This window comes from Heterocephalus glaber, unplaced genomic scaffold (genome assembly GCF_053883595.1).
Source record: "Heterocephalus glaber isolate CG9 unplaced genomic scaffold, H.glaber_assembly_v1.0 deba00000347, whole genome shotgun sequence".
NCBI lineage: Eukaryota > Metazoa > Chordata > Mammalia > Rodentia > Bathyergidae > Heterocephalus > Heterocephalus glaber.
In genome coordinates, this window is record NW_028258143.1 from 57717906 (window position 1) to 57737544 (window position 19639).

Below are 19639 nucleotides of genomic sequence, written 5' to 3' on the forward strand. Positions count from 1 at the left end.
GGCTTATACAGTTGCTCAGCAGTGGCAGCAAGGGATATCTCTATTTTTTTCTCCTTCCATCATCTTCAGCATAATGATACCCATCTTGGTTGCTTTCATCATTGTTGTTCCGAGTGCTTCCTACAGGATTCTGTCTTCACATGACTTCTACCTGCAGCTTCCTGTTTTTTTAAAGATGTTCTTTGCATTGATTGGTCTGTATTACTTTATATAGCTCTTATTTTCTTACATGTCAGTATCAGCAGAATATAGTGCAGCTTTTTGTTCCTTCAACTTCTCTTTAATTCAGCTGCCAGTGTATCATAGAGGGTGCAAGTCAGGAAGAGCCAGATGGAAGGGATGCATAGGACAAGGTACAGCTGGAGGTGGCATGGAGGACTCATGCCCTCTTGGGAAGTGCCACTTTCCCACCACCTCCTTGTGCTTACCAACCTGGAGGCACCTACAATATCTATTCTAGTGAACATTTGGATTAGTTTGACTTTGGCAGTTTTATGAGCACTGTGAACGGGAACTTCTGTGCACTTTCTGAATTTGCACTCATTTCTCTTGGGTATTGTTATGGTTTGGGTCTAGATGTCCCCCCGAAGCCTTATGAGTACCAAGGTGGCTTTTTCAAAGGTGGGTGAATCTAGAGTGTATGATGCTAGGATTAAGGGCGTGTGTTTATTAAACGGTACACTGATTGCTTTGGCACTGCCCTAATCCCAGTAGTCTGGATAAGATACAAGGGGCAGAAAGACGCTATTAAGGTCCCCTTGTTGCTTTGCTACCTTCTGCCTGGCAAAACCTGCTTCTCTGCCAAGCCACCCTGCCTTGGAGCCAGCTGATGATGGACTGAAACCTCTACAAACTGTAAACCAAATAAACCTTTTCTTTCTTAACTTTGAGTGTTGGGTATTTTGTCTCAGCAATGAGAAAAGTAATTTAGACAGAAATATATCCAGGAGTAGAACTGCTGGCTTATAGTGTATTATTACCTTTAGAAGATATTGCCAAATATTTTTCTAAACATGCCAGTTTATGTTCCCATCAACAATGTAAGAATTTAAATATATATTCTAAACTACTTAATAGGTATCAGTAGAGTTCATTCAAAATGTCTAAAGATCCTGTTCATTGTAACCCAAGGGAAAAAGAGAATAAAAATTTCCCTTATCTGTTTCTGTTTCTGAACTCTGAACCCTGTCTCTCCCTGCCAAGTCCTTGTTACATTACAGAATAAGCTCCTTAAAGCCAAAACTCTGATCTTTTGCTGCCATATTCTCAGGGCCAGGCACAGTGTAAACATCCAGCCAGGATTCGAGTGGATCCCAAGGTGGGCCTGTAGTTTAGAAAGACAGATACAGGGGACCAAAGCATAGTGGCAGCCAGGTATGGAATTCTGACTGTTCTTACAGACCGTAACTCCTAACTGTGTCACTTGCCAGTTTCAAAAGGTCATTCATCCCACAGACTTAACTGAGAGTCTGCTCTGTGCTGAGAACTCTCCTACTGTTGCTGCCAAATAAAATCAAGGAGTTCGGGTAGGGCCAGTGATACCACACCAGCTGGGCCTGGGATAGGTTGGCGACATCCTCTTCCTTCAACTCCTTGAGTAGGACAGATTTGTGCACTGCACCGTAGTAAAAGGGAGACGATGATGGGGCCTGCATCAGGGCTGGTGGGCTCCAGTCAGGTCTGGACCCTACAGGACAGTGGATGCCTTCCATGAAGTTCTTCAGTTTGGCTCCGTTAGAAAAGGCAGCTTATTTATTTGTTTATGTGGAGGAGGAGAATGAGCAGGGAGAATCACAGAGGATGATCATAAATACTTTAGATCTGGAAATATGTATGATATGAATTTTGGGCAACATTGGTTTAGTAATAATACAAGCTACATAGCAGATACTGTTGTTACTTCCTCTTAGTAGTCCCATTCACAGTTAAAGAGGCCAAGGGACAGGCAGGAGACATACTGCTATGACTTGGATATGGATCGATTGTGTCTCCCATGGGTTCGTGTGTTGGGAGCTTGATTCCCATGTGAGGATGTGCAAGGTGGTAGAAACTTAAAGAGGCAGAGCTTAGCAAGAGTTAGTTGGCACATTAGGGGGGCTCCCCTTGGAAAAGATTAAGGCAATTTTCATGGGACCTCTTGTTTAGTTGTCCAGAGAGGACTGCTATAAAAGGAGCAAGCCTGCCCCTCCCCTGGCTTCATGTCTGGCAGTGTGATTTTTCCATTTTTCACTTGTGCATGCTATTATGTTGCCATCTACTGTGAGGCCTTCATCAGAGCCAAGCAGATGCCAGCATCGTGCCCTTGAACCTCTAGAACTGTGAACTAAATAACTTTTTAAAAAATAGTTACTCAGCCTTGGGTATTTTGTTATAGAAATGGAAAATGATTACACACACCCAAGATCACACAGCTAGAGAGTGGTAGAGTAAAAACATGAACCTAGATGGTTTCAGAGGCCTTAGCTACTCACTATCTGACAGTTGCCTATTAGTTATACTGCTTTGAACTTTTAAATTCATGGTCTTTTTGTAAGCCTCAGAAAAGTTGAGTGCTTGGCATGAGTATTTCGATGGTTTTTGCATATAATTTTTCTGTGAGGAGGAAAATTTGTAGTTTGAAGAAAGTTTGGCTTATATCAAGGTGTTAGAATAACCCATGGTTCTCAGCTTTGGAAAAGAAATTTTTTTTTTTTCTTTCAGTACCAGCGATCAAACTTGGGTCCTTGCACTTGTGAGTCAGGTGGCGGAACCACTGAGCTAAATCCCTGGCCCTATAAAGAAAAAATTTAACCTTATCTGTGTTAGAAAGTCTGCAGGGGTGATAGGTCCTGAACATACACAGTTTTGTGTCTCTTAACAGTGGGCACATGCTCTAAGAAATATGTTGTTAGGCAATTTTGTTTTTGTTCAAACATCATAGAGTGTATTTATACAACACTGGATGCTAAACCCTACTATACAGATAGGCTGTGTGTGTGTGTGTGTGTGTGTGTACAGTATGGCCTGTCATGCCTAGGACCATGTGATAAAATGACAGGAGATTAAATCAATCACAATAGAAAATAATTAATCAAGAAACACGATAAACATGCTGGAGATGTGTGAGGCTGCTACTAGCTTAACCCAAATATTGGCTTATACTAAACTTTTTTTAATAAGAATTATGTTCTAAAATAATGATAAAATATATTATTGTAAACACATAAACAAGTAGTCATTTATTACCATTATCAAGTATTATGGACTGTGTGCAGTTATGATCATGTGAACTTTTGTGTGACTGGCAGCACAATAGGTTTGTTTACACCAGCATTGGCACAAACGTGTGAGTAATATATTGCTTGATGACCTTTCCATAGCTGTGATGTCACTAGGTAATAGGAATTTTTCAGCTTCATTGTGGTCTTATGGAATCACCATCATACAAGGGAAATTGAAATACACCGTGAATGTTTAAATTTTAAAAATGTATTGCAGTAAAAGACATGTTGCCATTAATCCCCTCTTCAAATACTTCATCACTTCAAACACACTTATTCAATCATGCTTGCTACTTTCTGAAACAGTTTTGGGAGTCCTTTTCTGTAAGTGTCTTAGGAGGTATGATGAAAACTAGTGAATGATGTTGTCAAGTGCCATCCAAGGTAAAGCAGGAAAGGTAGATTATTGAAACCTTATGGTGGGTCCTCATCCAACTTATTCACTGGGTCTGGCACCCTGGACTTCAGGCTCTTCCCCAAAGTCAAAATGACCATGGAAGATAAATATTTTGAATTGATTTAGAACATCCATTGAGGGAACTGTAACAGCTCAAGGAAAGACACAAATAAGCAGCCCATTATTGACCAAAATGTCATTATGTTGCACATGATTGTATGTATAATCTCCAAAGCAACTTGAACTAGGTTTTATTAGCATAAATCTCCATCTTTCAGACAAATAACTTGAGGATACGCCAGGCTGAGTAACTTGCAGGGAGTTTCATTGCTGAAAAATATCAACACTGAGATTTGAGCCACACCTGTTTAACTCCAAGACCTAAGCTCTTTTTTCATGGTCTTCCACTTATGCCCACAGAAAGCTCTTAATTTCCAGTAAATTGCTATTATGTCATGATCTAGCCTACCCTGTTTGCCTCATCTATTTTTTTCCTGTCAGTTGATGTCAAATTAAATTTCCAGAAGAACATTTTGAATTGTAGTGGATCTTTCACTGCCTCAACATATAAACATTTATTCCAATTTTACTGCCAGTACTATCTCTATAAAATACAGGAAGCTTTAGTCGTAAGAATGCTAATATACTTAGTTTAGTTGTTAAATTTTGGTGTGGCCTAATCAAACAAGTAAGTCACTGTGGAAACCAAATGGAAATCTAGATGAAGAGAGATACAGTAAGAGACCTAAGAAATGGGGCATTTTGAAATAATTTTATCACTGTTGCACAAAAAATAGCAGAGACTGACTCAAGAGAAATTTGTTTAGGATTATTCAATTACAACCGTTATGAAAGACAGTACAGATTAAATAAACTTTATACTTCTTTAGAGTCTGTTACATAATTTTAAAACCTTGCATAATTTATGGCAGTGCCACTAGCACTGTTTGTTCAACTTATTAGCTTTTAAACATTATTTTGACCTCAGTTTACATGTGATGAATATATTTATACTTTTTAAAATATATAATATTTTAAAGACTGAGCAGTCATAACACATAAAAGTCTCCTGCAGCCTGCCTGAGGATTCAGTTGCCGTTCCAGTAATCCAATAGATACTAGTAACTTGATGCCAGAGACTGAATGTTCCAGACACCACTGGTGAAAGCTGTACCAGATAGATCACTCAACAGAAAACTTCCAATTAACACAACTTGAGTCAAGACACCCCTGTAGAGTCTGTTCTTCCATCTGGGTTTAGGATATCCATTCTGGCCTGGTTTGGGGCTTAGAAAAATTACTTCTGTCTAAGAATATTAAAACTTATGTAACAGTTTGTGTACTCAGTAGGGAGTGAAATGTCACCTGTGAACCTAGGACTGAGACAGTGGGCAGCTCTCTGGTGATCTGGCAGCAACATACTGATTACCACAGCCCTGGACTTCGCAGAAGAGTGAAGTCAGCCTCCACTCTGTGATCCAATAAGCATTTTAGGTCAGCACCAAAGTAGTATGTTAGGACTTGTAAACTTGGGCCCGAATACTATCAGACTGCCAAGTTTTCGAGATTGTTTTGTTAATGTTTCCCTGTCTGGGGACTGGTGGGCTCTGAAATAAATCAAATTCTCTGACTTTTACATTTTGAGTAGTTAAAGTTTAAGGCAGATTAGAGATGATGACTGAAATTACCACTTTATACTCAAGTCCTGAGAGCTCTTCATCCAAAACACAGAGACAAGCAATGTTTAGATTCTGCACTAATGGAAAGAGAGAACCAAGTATCTTATAATTTGCTTAACTTGGAAGTAGATCCATTATTTTAATGGGCGGGAAGCTTTTAATACACCACTGTTGATAGTTGTTGACAAATCACTGGATGGTCAGTATAAACAGTGGTTTCTTTGCTCTGCAAGCAGCATTAAAATTTTCATTTTACAAGAAGACAAGTCTTCTTACATATCTTTTTAACTAAAGCCTTTCTTCAGCAAAGTTCATTTGAGTGCATGCACTTGTCCATTTGTGATTAGCCACAATGAGCTCTAGCACATGTTACCATCCTTCTTGCATACCGTAGCAAAAAGCAGGAGCACCTGCCATGTACAAACGTCCCCATGGTGCAGACAGGCTGACAAAGATGAGGAGCATATGTGGACACAGCCCTCAAACAGGCTCCAGTCTTGAAAAGACATTTGTGTCACCTCTGATCAAGATAGACTGGAGAAATTCCAGCAGTTGCTAAGAACCTGAAGAATTACTTCTGGTTGGCCGTAAGGGTTGGTTTCATACTATCCTTCAGGGTCTAAATGGAAGAATGGGATATAGACTTTAGAAGTGTAAGGGGAATATTGTTCTAGTTAGAGAAAGGGGCCAAAAATGGGTATCATTGGGGGAGTCACAAGAGGCACATTTGGTTGCAGATTTCAGGAAACATATAATGAAAGATATATATAGTTGGAACATTAGTTGGAGCCGGGATTATATAATTGAAGACCTTAGGTTAAGAAATTGGAACTTTTTCTCTCCCTAGTTTCAATAATAAGTCAGATGTTTTAACCTAATATCTAATTATTATCAAATAATATCTAATTATTGCCAAATTATTATTTGGCAGTTTTATTGGGAATAAAAATATTCTGCAGTATTTATGGTATGGCTCAAAAATGCTTTTTTATGGCTTTCAAATTTTGACAGGGGCCATCCCAAGTGCATTGTGTGACCATATTGCTCAGAAGAAAGTCAGCTGTATCCTGCAGCATGTGCTTATTTAGATCCCTCCTTGGGTTCAGTGGTGTTAGGATCTGTATTTCACAGTGGTTTTCTTTGCCTGATTGGATGATACTAATGCCCAACTTTCCATTTCTCTGGCAAATAAGACCCAAGGTTGTTTGAAAGGTGAGTCATTAAGGTCCTTTACCATCCTTCCCAATCTCCTACTTAGAGTTTTCCCTTCAGATTGAGCACATTGTAAGCTGTGAGGAGGCCATTGATTTGCTGCCCAGAAAACAGCAGCCCTATTTTATTTTCTATTCAAAGGAATTATATTCACCTATCTGTGACGAGTGTGCCTTAGAAATATTCTGGGTTGCTGTTTTAGCTCTTGAAAGCCATTAGAGGAATCCTATCAGATAAGCTTCACTTTTCAGTTGATAAAAATATTAATGCAAACGGCCATCCTTCTTGGATTCTCTACCTAATGACTCAGCTGACCGAAGCCTGAGGCTCATGTGGACAAGGTTGATTCTGTTTGCTCTGTAATGATCCCTTTCAGCCTTTCTTAATCAATAAATGAGTACAATAATAGGAAGCATGCACTTATGTAGTTTTAAGTGATATATAATATATATATATATATATTATATATCTATGAACTGATTCAATCCTCAGGATAATCCTAAGAGGTAGTAGGTACAGTTACCTCTCCATCTTTCCAGGACATGAAATGGAGGCACTGAGAAGCAGTGTAATTTGCCCAGGATCCCATTACTGATAATTGGCTGAGCCAGAATTTGAACCTAGGCAGTTATGCTCTGGAGTCTTTACCCCTGATCTTATTAAAATCCAAGCACACCAGTAAGAATTTAATTAAGCAAACATAATGTATGCCTAAATATTTATGGCTATTTATTCTGTAGAGTGTGAAGCTATGAATATAAGGAATTTCACACTGATATTATAGGATACAGACACCAGAAATCTATTTAACATCCTTTTGTCATTCATGCATAATTGTATGCTTGCACAAAGCTTCACAGAGGAGGCAGTTGAGCTTTGAACTAGAACAAAAGAATGTTTCAGTGTTCAACAGGCAGAGAAGAGCATTCCAGTAGAGGAAAAGAGAATGACATACACAAGCTCGAAGAGGTGAAATGGCATTCAGTGTGCATATCTCCAGGAGAATATGATGGTCACTGTATCCCAAACAGGCCTGTGTTTCAGATATAGAAGTGTAACAAAGATGCAATTGAAAATTACCTGTGGGAAAGTTTAAAAATTGTCCTCTAGAGGATCGGGGATTTAGCTCAGTGGTGCTGCACCTGCCGTGCAAGTGAAAGGTCCTGAGTTCGATCCCTGATACCAGAAAAAAAAATATCTTCTAGATGAGTGTGTCTTCTTTGTGCTACTATAATAGAATTCTGCAGACTGAGTAATTTATATTGAACAGAAATTTCTTGGCTCATAGTTCTGCAGGCTGCAAAGTCCAAGATCCAGGTGCCAGTGTCTGGTGACAGCCTTCTTGCTGCCTCGTAACACTGCAGAAAGCACCACAGGGTTGACAGAGAGGGTGAGGGGGAAGAAGAGGGGCCACAGACTACACCTGCAGTGACAGCATCAGTCCACTCATGCCCTCCGGACAAGGGCACTTCTTATAGTTTCCACCTCCAGATACTATCACAATGGCAATTAAATGTCAGATGTCTTTTTGGGAAGACATTCAAACCACAGCAGAAAAATTTTTGTACCCAAACAGAGAGTCCCCAGGGTCTCTGAAGCTGTCAAGACTGTAAGTCCATGGGTCTTTCCTCCACAGCAATGCAGTGTAATGGAACAAGAGGATACAACAATTAGATATACGCTTTAAGAAAGGTGACTCTGATGACAATGGAAGATGTCTTGTAGGAGAGAATGGGAGCAGAGAAATGAAATGGTAATGAAAAAGGAACTGTCGTTTCTAGCTTAAGGTTAGATAATGAGGCCATCAACTAAGGAATACAAGGAGAAGAAAGGGATAAGGGTATAAAATAATGGGCTTGATTTTTCAAACTCAGTGAGTTTTAGGTGCCTGTGATAGATTTTAATGGAAATGGCCAGTAGGCAGTTGGAAATGCAGTCTGGAAAAGAGGTTAGCAGTGGGAGAGGGACTTAACAGTCTCTGTCAAGCAAATAGCTTGAAACTTTCTAAGTGAGGCAAGACCTCCACAGGGAACCTACAAGGAGAAGAAAAGGGCAAAGGAGGAGGAACCAATAAATCTGACTTGGCAAGAAGAGACTTGGGGGAGCAGCCACAGTATTGTAGCACTTGAGCGCTTCCTGTATGACTGGACTTAATCCTTTACACACATTCATTTATGTAATTCTCAAACAACTCCATGGAAGAGACACATTTTACAAGTGAGGAGCCAGAGGCACAGAGAGGTGAAGTAACCTCCACAAGATCACAGAGCTAGTAAGTCACTTCCAATGGCAGGTTAGTGGAAGCATCATTAAACAGATGCAAAAATAGTTTTTGGTAACTTTTATAGATTTAAATATAGATTAGTAAGCTGTGGTGATCACAGGCCTTACTTTCTAGTGATCATTAGAATTTATAAAGGAAATTTGATCTGAGACTAATAAATTTCCAAATTCCCTAGCTTTGTCTCACACAAATATTCTGTTAAGATTTACAGATTTCTTAAATATATTTTGATGTAATATGTTAAGCTGTCACTGAAGTTTTCTTTCAATTAATGAGTATATATGGCATGGGTTGGAGCACTCTTTGAATTGGTTTCCTAGTCATGTTTTTGATATTTCCATATAGAAAATATGTTAAACTGTCTCTCTAGTGATCTGAGATATCACCAAATTCTACATTCTCTTTTAAAGTTACACTGTTTCTCTTGTCTCTTTGAGTCTGACACTTCCTTAGAACCTCTTCATTTTGTTTGCCCTTTTATCATTCCACTGGCAGTGAAAATTTTCTTCGCAGCCCATTTTTTCAGAATAATATTTTCTCACTTGGTCAGAGTAATGCACATTAAGGAATGAATTGCAAGTGAAACCAGCCTAGGCTATCACACAATATAGCCCAACTACCTATCTTTATTAAATAAATCGATTTGTTAAAATAATTTAACTCCAAATACAGCTGGTGAATTTCTATTGAGTTATAACTACAATTCATGTTTTAATTGCAGTGTCAAGGTTTGACAACTGACATTGTTAGAAAATAATAAATGATTTGTTCAGTTTTAACTGACCAGGTGTATTAGAGCTCAAATACCTTTTTTAAATAAATTTTTACCAAAACTCAGCCATGCGCATTCATTTGCATATTAATCTATGGCTGCTTTCTTGCTACAGTAGCAGAGTTTTGAATAGTTGTACCCACATAACCAAAAATATTTACTGATCTGGATCTTTATAGGAGAAAGTTGTCCGCATGCTGTGGGGTATACTGCTTTTAGAAGATTAGTATATGTTCTAAGCATATTTACAGTGCTGTAGAGTTAATGGGATTCTCGTGTTTTTATACAGTTTCATTCAGCTGAAACATAGAACTTCCAAGTGGTTTCTGTCATACTTATCCTATAAAATGGAAGTTGCTGAGGGAATAATGAAATTGTAGACTTCCTTAAGGAATGTGTAATCAGAATTTTTCCCTGTATGATCGGTCATCTGATTATTTAAGATTACTGAAACTCTTTAGTTGGAGAGGAAAATATCCTTTGAATGTTTAATAGGCACCAGGTCCTTCCTGTGCTTGGCTTTTTGAATTTGGAGAAATACTTCCCCAGCATCAGATAAGTACATACCCATTTGAGCTAAGGATATAGGGGGGTGTACATAGGTTTTATGCAGACGCTGTGATATTCTGTAGAAAAGACTTGAGCATCCTCAGGTTTTGGTATCTGAAGGGAGTCCTGGAACCAGTCCCCAGCGGACACTGAGGGCTGACTGATTCTTAATATACCTGGGTCAGTGTTTCAAAGAAAAAATGAAATTGTTCTATTTCCCACTGATTATTTTGAGATGACAAAAAAAAAAAAAATCCATTCCCAGAACCCTGAGGAGGCTGCGGCAAGAGGATGGTGAGTTCAAGCTCTGCCTGGGCAACTTTTAAACTTAGCAAGAGCCTGGCAAACCAAAAACAATTGTTTTTAATTTTTAAAAAAAGGTAAGGTGATCTAGCTCAGTGTGAAGGCCTTGGTCTTAATGCCCAGTAAAACAAAAACAAAAAAACCAACAAAACAGGAAATCCTGAAGGCTGTCAGGGAATTCATTTTGCCCTGTCAGATGTCAATTATTTATCAGTTACTCTCTGGCCTGTCCTGACCTTCACTCTCCCAGTAGCTGCTCCGTCCCTCAGGGCCGCAGATGAGGCTCTCTCTCTGGATGTGTTCTGCCACTGGATCTGCCTTCTGCAGCATGACCATGTGACTCCTTGTTCCGGACTTTACTCCCATTATGTACAGCTCACAGTGAAATGCATCATTCACCATCATTAAGTCCCACACTGTTCCAAATTTCCTGTCTGGGGCCCTTCCTCAACTCTCCTTTTTTGAACCTTAAGCTCTGAGTACTAGAACTACAGACTACACTTTCCCATCACTTAATTTTCATACATTTCTCACTGTTTGAAATGTCCTTTATTCATCCCTGCTGGACCATTTCCTGCCTGACTACTCATCTTTTAAATGTCTCCACTTCTGAACAACTTCCTCTAACCTACTTCCCTCTCAACCCACAGACTCCAAGCCAAAATTTGTATGCCCATGCCATGAATATCCATAACATGTTTTCTGCTTTTATAACTTAAAAGGATTATTCACATGCTTTTTCTCATTATGTATAGCTAATTTTTCAGTGGCCTAAAGGAAAGAGCTTTTTTTTTGTTCATTATTTTTTATATTTCTAGATTCTTCTTTAGTCTCAGGGTTTGTTATTTTTTATATAATAATTACATACTTGATTTACTATTGAGTGTTTCAGTCACTGTTTACAGAAACAGTGATTGATGTGGAAACTCTGATACGCTGTTTCAGTTGATGAATTTTAATTTCTGTAATAAATACTAGCATTAATGAAATCAGATATATTTCAAGAAAGGTGGGATAGTCATTAGGTAACAGTGACTGGGTGTATATTTTTCATCTTCAGGACAACCTGTTTCCAGAAAATATATTGAATTGAAGTGCTAAAATGTATTCTCTAAGATTGAGGTACAGTGTAGAAACCCTTGGTGTACTTGGATTACCGCAGGGAAGAAGAACAGAAATAAGTTTCTTATCAAAACACTGCTGTAGACTAAAATGTATAATAGGTAATGTGAAATAGGAAGAAAAGGGGAAAAAGGGAAGGAAGTAGGAGGGGTAGGGGAAAGGAAAGAAGGGAATGGAATTAATTTGAGAAAATGGAAAAATAGAAACAAAATCTTTGTTAAATAGGGAGGAATGGAGGGGTTGAAGGCAGGGCTGGGCAAGGGTGAAAAATAAGAACCAAGAGAGATTATGTAAAGGTGCAAATTTCCAATGATGAATGTCATTATATTGTATACCTAAAATGTACTGATGATTAGAATGAATAATCAATAATGCAAAATAGGAAGAAAAGGTCCAAAGGGGTAGGGGCAGTGGGAGGGGCAGGGGAAAGGAAAGAAGGGAAAGGAAAAATGCTGAGAAATGGAAAAAATGGAAATAAAGTCTTTGTAAATAGGGAAGGGTGGAGGGCGTGAAGGGAGGGCTAGGAATGGGGAAAAATAATAACCATGATGCATCATGTAAAGGTATAAGTTCCCAATGAGAAATGTAATTGTGTTGTATACCTACAATGTACCAATAAAAGAATTTAAGAAAAAAAAACAAAACAAAAAAACACTGCTGTCAGTGAAAAAAGCAAAACAGTGATCTTTTCACCATCCTGCATACTGGTGATAGATAAAGTAAACAAGATAGCAAAGAAAGATCTTGAAATATGTCTTGGGCTATGGTTTTTGAAAAACCAGTACAAGTATAGGATGTTTATCCCTAAATTGAAACCAGTTCTTTATGGAAATAATGTGAGCATTGAAATAAAACCATGGGCCGCATATGTACAGAAAATAGTCAAATGCATCTCATTTCTTATTTATTCTTGTGAAATGGACTTTGATATATGTTATTGGCTTTGTGTAAATACTCTTCTGGTTATTATGATTGTCTTTATTGTCTTCACTATTTTTACAAAACTTTCCTTTGTTAGTTTACGGAGTGATGGAGCTTGTTTTGTCATGTCTTCATTTGGCAGTGCATATATCACGTCTGGCTCCTGGTAAGGGAACCAAAGATGTTGCATCTGAGGGACAAGCAGCACTGCTCTGTTGTCTGAGCAGCCCATCGGGACAGTAAACTCAGCCCCAGTAAAAAAAATTAGAGGGGCAGAGTATCTCTTGGTGCAAGTCCCAAAGCTACGTGGTGCTTTTCTTTTATCTGTTTCGTTTTTCCTCTTTCTCTACCTCGTCCTTTACTTGTTTCCCAGAGGAATCTCTCTAGTAAAGTTTGTTTTTAACTCCTTCTAGTTAGTGTTAGCTAGAAGACCTGTTGAGGCCCCTGTTCTATTTTTTCATCTGCATACCCCTGCCCCACACATACTTTTACTTAGTAGCTCTGTGGTACAGTGTTGTCTTTGATAGAATACATCATGGTCTCTGATGGGCTTAAATAAGAAATGAGAGGAAGGTTTGGAGAATGTATTAGACAAGAACGCAGTGTATAGTAGGCAAGATTCAGGCTGTGGGAGGATTAGTCACCAGGCTTAAGAATTCTGTTGCAAAGATAATGGATCATTTGCTTCCTGAATGAGCCATTCAGAAGGAACCATTGCCAGATCACTGAATGAGATTTTCCAGAGTCTCTTACCTGAGTATTGGTTGATGTGGGAGAATTTGTTCAAATCAGTCTTTCCAACCTTTCCATCTTTTTACTTATTAGTATTTTAGAAGGAAGATGTTGGAAGCTTTTTTGGCTCTGCAGAGGGTATCCTTAAATTGGAGCATAACTCTTTTTGTCAGTATGCGTTGATAAAAACCAGAAAAGCTGTAAGAAAAAAAGCACCAGTCTTGGTTATATTTTTGAAAAGAAACAACCTCTTCCCTTCTCCAAGTGCATTGCTTAATTAGAGCTTTAAAAATTGTCACAGGAGTCATAAGGCTCAAACTTGATAACGTATCACCTTTGGACTTCTGCCCTGCATGCTGTTTATGTTCAAAGTAAAATAGGGCCCTGTGTAGTTTCTTAATTAAAGTAAGGTTGACTTGCCACTTGGTGAACTCTTGGTTTTCAAATAAAACTTAATATGTTAGGGGCTGGGGATTTAGCTCAGTGGTGCTGCCGCCTGCCTGGCAAGTTCAAGGTCCTGAGTTCAATCCCCGGTAACAACAACAACAAAAAAACTTAATATATCAGTCATCTGGAATTATGGAATGCAAGTGTGACTCTATAAAACTCTGTCCTAATCAACCTTTTGAAACCAAATTAAGACATATATTTCTGCGATTCCTGACTTGAGTGAGTATCAGAGATGATTGGTTATCCCGGGCCCATGTGATAATAGTGCGGTACTCATTTTTAACCCTGAGTGCTCAGTGCCCTGGAAGGCTATAGAAACTACTACACTCTATCTAGGTGGTTGTCTTTTTGAAAATTGTACAGTATGTCCACATGAACATTCATTATAGTTTCAGAACAAGCCAAAACTCTTAGTTCTTGACATTGCATACACAGTGTGAAAATACTCACTTTTGTGGTCTTAAAAGCAAAATGGACAGAAACAGATTAATTCCTTATAGAGCAAATATAAATTGAAACCATTTTTAACCCTCACACGTACTCTGTGTGCAGCAATCCAAGTGCTGGTCCCTGCTTCCCAAAGTGTACATACCTGGTAGGGGAGATAAGAGGCTCAAGCACGGGTAACTAGCTAGCTGCCTGTAAGACCAGGACAGCCTTACAGGAGTGGGAATGACCAAAGGGCCCAGGTGCAGTGAGCAGCTGCTTTTCTAGCTGAGAAGTTCAGTGAAGGAGTTAGGAACTCTGTGATTTGAGCTGGATTCTGAAGGACATATTGGCAAAGACTGTGGGGGGAGAAAAGAAGGGAGCAGAAAGACACTCCTTGGTCCCAGGTCTGATTTACATAGGTTATGAGGGTGCACATACAGTATGTGTGATTTGATGAGGGAAAAAGGAACATTCCTTAGGTGTAGGAGGTAAGATTCAGCTTTTCTATTTCCCTTCTGCTGCTTCTTAGTGGGGGAAACAGGAACAGAGTCTTCATCTTATCCAGTGGTCCTCTGTTCTTTATCTTTCCAAATGGCCATTTTCAAGAACTTGTAGAGAACAGACAAGGCTAGAGGCCTGTGGGGTGCGGGGAGTGGGCAGAAAGAACTGCAGGATAGCAGAGGGTGCTCTAACCATGCTTCTTTCCTCCCTTCTTGGCCCAGTCCACATACGAAAGAGCAAGGAAAATGTGACCTGGGGAGTTTTATAACTGACCATTTGTAATTCATCTGCCTATAAATGTATGAGATTAAAGAGCATACATTGGGCTGCGTGTGTAGAAAATAAAAAGATATATTGCTGAACTTAGAAAAATAATCATGATTTTCCCTAACCTTAGTTATTCTGTGTTATCATTATAGTCAACAATCACATTTTATTTAGACTTCTAAGATACGTAGGATTGTCTTATAGACTTTTTTAATTTTCAAAAGATGGAGACAGATTTAGAAGAAACACTTTTTTGTTTTTGCAGAAAGATGGTACTTAAATGAGCACTCAGCATGGGATGCTGATTAGACACATCTTTTGCAGTTTCAGAAGTCATAGTGTGTCAGAGTCTGGGTAGGGGAGGGGGACACTTCTTATTCCTTTTCCATAAGTAAAAAGAGAAAAAAAGCAAAGCAGCATGCAAGAACAGAATTGAAAAGAAAAAAACAAACCTGGGTAGTAATTTTTAAAATTGTCTTGTGAATAAATGCATCTTCAGAGGGGTTTAAGGCTTGAAGGAGAAAACTAATGTCCTGTTTCAGGATCAGAGGGTAACTAGTACAGCTTCCATTGAGGGTTTCTTGTCAGGTTTTTCTTCCTTTTTCTTTAAAAGGAACATATTTAATTTCTCATAGTATACTGTTTCTTTGCTTTCTGAGAAATTATGTCAAGTTCCAAACTGTATTCTTTGGTAGTATAGTCAGTTCTTGTGGCTTGGGATTGCTCTGGGAGTCTGGTAATGGTTCATAAGGCACGTTATTATTAATAGGTCTTTATCAGAGCCCTAGGGCTTCTACATCCCTGTACATGTGTGATGATGTGCACCTCATACTTCTTTTTAAAAACTGTCTGAGATTTACATTTAATCAGGCGTCTGAACTTGGTTCTGGAAAGTATACTTTGTTCTCACTTAGAAAATATTTGCTGTATCAGTTGAGTGAATTCTCACTCCAAACTCTGGGCAAAATGTAAATTATGAATGTTACTGATTGCTGAGGAGTTTAATGGTTACTTTTCTGAGGTTACATACATAAGACTGAGCCAAGGAAATAAAAAGCAGAGACACCTTCCTGTATGAACTTTCTCTTTGAAAGCTATACTGGGGGGGATTTTCTGATTGGTCATAGGCAGTCCTCCTGAAAGGCTCGAGGAAGTTCTGTAGAGATGTATTTTATGACTGTAATCTTTCTTTTTCAGGCTCTGCCCCTTGCTGTTTAGTAAAAGAAGGAGTTTAAGGAGTTGCCTCTGCAATTTACTCACATAATCCCAGCAGGGCCAACAGACTGACAGCTTTCGAAGAAGAGGAGCTACGCGCATCTAAGGATAAACCACTTCGAAACAGCTCTGAGGGTAAAGCCAACCTAGAAGACTTTGATTCTAGGATACAAGGTGAGTGACACAAGTTGAAAAGCAAAGGCAGGGTTGAATAGGCAAAAGATTAGTGAGGCATTACCAAGTCACAGGAAAATGATTCTACTTTTATATCAGCTCTAAAAATATTATGTTGTAATCCAGATTATGTTTAGTCATGTCAGTTCACAGTTCTGTTTTATCCTTTTTAAGGATAAGAAGTAGAAAACATGCAAAAATATTGTTAATCTTTGTCCATTTCCTGTCTGCAATCTAGCGTCATGTGGAAATAAGAACCTACCCTTCCCTTCTTGACTAATGAGCTTGTAGACCTACAATTAAAAATGGCTAAAATGTTATCCTTGGTTTTACATACAGGCAAACCTACATGTTAATGCATACACACATTTTTGAAATATGTGGAATTTTTAATAATCTTTCATAGTAAAAGACAACTGATTGTTTTCTCTTTGCTCGAGTGATTTAATTGACTAATACAGTACTAGTAGTACATACTATGTTCTACTTGTCATCTTTGATATTTGCACTTACTACTTTCAGAGCTATTTTACATATGCCATGTAACATCAGAGGCCCAGAGAGTTTGGTCTTCACAATTCAAATACATTCCTCCTAGCTCTCTGAAGCCTTCTGCTTTCCCCATGTCAGTGATCCCCAAAGTGGAAGGTTGTGGCATTAGTACTCCTGGGAAATTTTGCAAGCTGCGCATTCTATGAACGTTTTTTGTTTTGTTTTGTTTTGTTTTCAGAATTTATGCTTGGAATCAGAAGATGAATTTTTCCCTTGACTCTATTTTTAGTATTAATATTGATATATTTCTTGGCAGTGAGGTTAGTCTATTAAATCTTTAGTTTACCAGATAATTTGAATGATTTGCAACTCATTACACCATAGCAGAAGATGTTCCAGAAGTGACTGTGAAATTAGTGTGCTCTTTGGTTAGTGGATTGCTTTGTGCCGCAATGAATGCATTTTTAGTGCCCACCCCTTACCATAGTGCAGGTCCCAAAAGAAAGATTTACACTCTTAAATGAAGCAGAGAGCCTGAAGGTGCCCCAGTGTTTTCATCCTCGTATTTTTATTTGATAAATGGATATTTTATGGTGTGTATTCTGGAAGCAGTACAATGTGTACTGTTTGACTATGGGAGGGAGAATATAAGTATGGAAGATATGGGGACAGGTACCCCTCCCTCCCTTCCTCCCTTCTTTCTTTCCTTCCCCTCTTCCTATCCTTCCTCATACAACCTGCTGACTCTTTGAACCTGAATGTCAGAGGTAGTCAGTGGGAAGGAAGAAAGAAACCTGCTTCTTTCCCCCTAGAGCATTTTAAACTTTTAACCTATCTTTTCACAGTCTCTCCTTCCCAAACCACTGTAAGATTGGAGTCCAGTATTTGTGATCTTATTCAAATTTGTTTTTCCATACAGAGGAATGATTTGTATTTTAGTCTAAGGATGATTCAAAAATGTACTTTGTTGACTTTGCACATTAAATGAATATTGCCAGGAAGTACCATTGCAATGAACCAGCATAAGAAGTTTGGCTCTCCAAAATTCAACTCTAATGGCTGGTGGTAGATGTGGAAAGGTTTGAAATTTCAGAACTAGCAATCATCTAAATAGATGTGTCTTTTACTATGTGTCTTACATCATCCCTAATAGATTCAAATTGTTCACTCATTTATGTAGGTTTCATGCATTCATTCATTTTTCCAGCAGTCTATTGAGTATCTACCAGACACTATTCCATCCCCTGGGGTTATAACAGGGGAGCAAGAAGCAAGACAGTGAGGCCCTTGGGGATAGAGAGTAAGCCAGCACACAAATAATATAGCTAGGGAGTGAGGCAGATGCTGTGAATGAAAGGAAAAGAATATTGCGCTAGATGGTGATGGGATATTGTACCTGTTCTGAGGTGACACATGAGCTGGGAACTGAAGGGTAATGTTTAGAATACTAAATTTGCAAGTTCTATAGAGTTTACTTAAACAGTAACTACAGATTTGAATTTTATTTCCAGATGTATTTTCTTTTTTGTTCAGCTGGCAGTATAAATAGTTAACACTTTAAGATGAAAGTCTTTTGTTTTGTCAGCCCCTGAAAAGCTGGTGATAACTGGAGAATATCCTGAGTGTTGAGTGTATGGCAACTCTCTGTAGTATCTTTCAAAGTTTGTGCAAGCCTGAAGTTATTTCAAAATAAAACATTAAAAAAAATACTGGTGAAGAAGTGCCAGAATGTATACTAAATCAAGTACAGTGTTGTTTCGATTTGCAAAGATGAAAAAGCCACAGTTAAACAGGAAAGGACCGCAGGAAGAGTGCTGGTGTTCAGAACCCTTCACTCGAATACTTGAATTCTAGACTTGTGTTCTATGGCTTATTTTTGGACTAGAGAAATCCTGCCTTTTTAAATTGCTTCAGTTTAACTCCCTAAATTGCATCAATCTAACAAAACTTACAAAGAGAGTTACTTTAACTTTTTCCCTGTTTTATGCTCACCTAATTTTTTTTTTTTTTTTTTTTTTTTGGTACCGGGGGTCCAACTCGGGACCTTGCGCTTGCAAGGCAGGCAGCGGAACCACTGAGCTAAATCCCCAGCCCCCGGCTCACCTAATTTTTGACAAAGGTAGAAAAGAAGTTCAGTGAAAGGAGGATAGCTTTTTCCATAAATGATGTTTGAGCAATTAGACATCCATAGGTAAAACAGTGAGCCTTGATCTAAGATCTGTATACAACAAAATCTACACTACAGCTTTAAGTGAAATAAAGATTTAAATGAAATAAAACTTTTAGGAAAAAAATAGGAGTCTTCAGGATCCAAGACCATTCAATGAGTTCTTAGTCTTTTTTTTCCCCTCTTCCCCCTCCACTTCCTCCTCCTCCTTGTTCCTTTTGAGCACTTTATTCAAAGAGTAAATATTAATGAAGTCTCCAGAAAAACAAAGAATTATCAGCATTCACCATTTGTTCGTTGACTGCATGTCCTAGGTAGTCTGATTCAGTTTATATTTCAACTGTTTTTTCCTGCTGTCTCACTAGTAATTGATACTTAGAAAAAATGTGTTGGTTCATTGCATGAATATGATTACCATATAATCATGAGTACTATGAACTTTTGAACATAATTGAAAAGGAAGATAAATGTATTTTTAGAATGAAAAAATGGTGAATAGAAATATTTTCAGAATTTATTTCAAGGGCACGCAGAAGGAATAATGGAACAGTCTTAATCATCAAAAAACATGATTGTCAGATTTCTCAAAATGAGTCAGATATTGGCTGGGAAAAGGTTTTTGGAAAGGAAAAATTAAACTGCTCTCAAGCGTTTTTAATGTAGTCATGAACTTATTTTATTACTAAGAACAAGTAATGCATTTAATATTTAGA

General features: G+C 38.3%; 1 protein-coding gene across 25 annotated transcripts in view; it reads left to right on the forward strand.

Annotated features, from left to right (window-relative positions):
* Window positions 1-19639, forward strand: part of Osbpl6 (oxysterol binding protein like 6) — a 210889-nt gene that overhangs the window by 84346 nt on the left and 106904 nt on the right. For all 25 annotated transcript variants that reach the window (XM_087196566.1, XM_087196597.1, XM_087196563.1 and 22 more), the window contains exon 2: window positions 16076-16267. The gene's annotated coding sequence lies outside the window, so the exon portion shown is untranslated. The remainder of the gene's footprint in view (window positions 1-16075; window positions 16268-19639) is intronic.